Here is a 1,745-nt window from a genome sequence, read left to right on the forward strand (position 1 = left end):
TTCGGGCTGCTCCGAGTTCCTGTTTTAACTTCAAGCTCTCTTCACTTCCTGCATCCCAGCCCCCAGCTCTGCTCGAGCCACCAGTCCCCAGACCTGCCCCAGTGCTGCAGTTCCCTCACTTGCTGCCTGTGCTCCAAGATGCTGACACAGCACGTGGCCAGCGCTTCCCCATCGGCACCACCAGGTCCCAGCACACCTCGTGTGACCCATGGTCATAAAAAACTGAGTTCTGGTGGAGGCAGCAGTCCTGGAGCCAGTATTTGTGTCTTGGGCATGCTTGTTTCTTCCTGGTATCTCTACCCATTGCTGGGAGGATCGAGGGTTAACTGTTCTGAACCTCTTCCTGTTCTCCCAGTGACCTGAAAACCCCTTTGATCAACCTTGGGCTTCTTGTTGCAACATCACCAGTACCCACATGAAAGAACCACAGACTGAAGGCTGCTCTGAGCTCACTCAGTCATATGATGACATCTCTGATTCAGGGCCCAGGGAGGCAGCAAACTGCCCCAAAATGAGGGTCTGGTCTGCACATGGGGGCCTCTGCTCTGCCCAGGAGTGACTGTGACCATCCCTCTCTGTTGTTCCTCCTCAGCTCTGGCCTTAATGCAGCTCTTGTTGTGAGAGGGGGATCGATCTGACCCCAGTGAGGACACCTGCAGAGCTTCCTCCTCTGCTACCTCATCATGTGCTTTGTCTGCCCTTCCCAGAGCCTCACACCTGTCCTGGGATGGGAGTGGAGGGTGGGGAGGCCTCCCTTTCCAGCTCCCTGCAGTCACTCCTCCCACCACCTTTCTCCTGGCACAAGACCAGACCCTGGCCCAGCCCCAGTGGTGGTGCTGAACTGGCCTGTGTGTCCCAGGGATGGCAGAACTGTTGGTCCACCTCCTTCTCAGGCTCTTTTGCAGATACATCAACACCAAGGCAGGGCAGGTCCACCAGAGAAGACACAAAATGTTGAAATGTTTGAGACAGGAAACATCAGCTAAAAGGCCCCATCTTGCATCAGGTCAAACCACAAAGCTGTTCAGTCAGACTATGATTATCAGACCAGGAGTCCTCTCTGAGGTTTGGTTTTATTTTTGTATTTAATCCAAGTGGCAACTGCTCTATACTGGCAGGTATAAAACAATTCAGTGTCTCTGATTCTGCAGAATCAGTTCAGGAAAACCTGCGTGGGCTTTAAGGAAACAAGACTTGGCTTATAATCCTTACTCCTGTTAAACACAGTGGAAAACACAGCCAGGGGGCTGGCTCTTGTCCCAGCAGAGTGTGGGACTGTAGGTGGTGACTGTGAACAAGGGTCTTTGCCTGCAGAAAGCTGAAAGGGGACAATTTAATTGTCCCATCTGAGTCAGGAGCACATTCCAGCTCCCTGGTGCCAACTCCTGTGCCTGTCCTGGGGTTGCACAACCCTGACTGGGTGCAGTGTTTAGGCAAATGAGGAAAAGTACACCCAAACAGATCTTGTTTTACTGGAATTGCTTTCACTGTTCATAAAACGGGACCTTAAAATCATTAAATCATTAGTTCCTCCCCCTCCCCACCACGGGACATTGTCTATTCCTTCTTTTGGCAGCTGAGCAAGAGGTGAGATGGGGAAAAAGGCATCCCATCATTGTATAATGAAACAAAATTTTGCAGCAATCACACACAGAGGGGACCTGAAATCCCACACTGTCCCCTCCAAGGTGCGACACAGCAGCACTTACACCCTCAAGAGACCTTTGACAGTGACATGACCCAAA

The sequence above is a fragment of the Myiozetetes cayanensis genome, unplaced genomic scaffold (assembly GCF_022539395.1).
Source record: "Myiozetetes cayanensis isolate MyiCay16 unplaced genomic scaffold, myiCay2020 scf3, whole genome shotgun sequence".
Classification (NCBI taxonomy): Eukaryota; Metazoa; Chordata; class Aves; order Passeriformes; family Tyrannidae; genus Myiozetetes; species Myiozetetes cayanensis.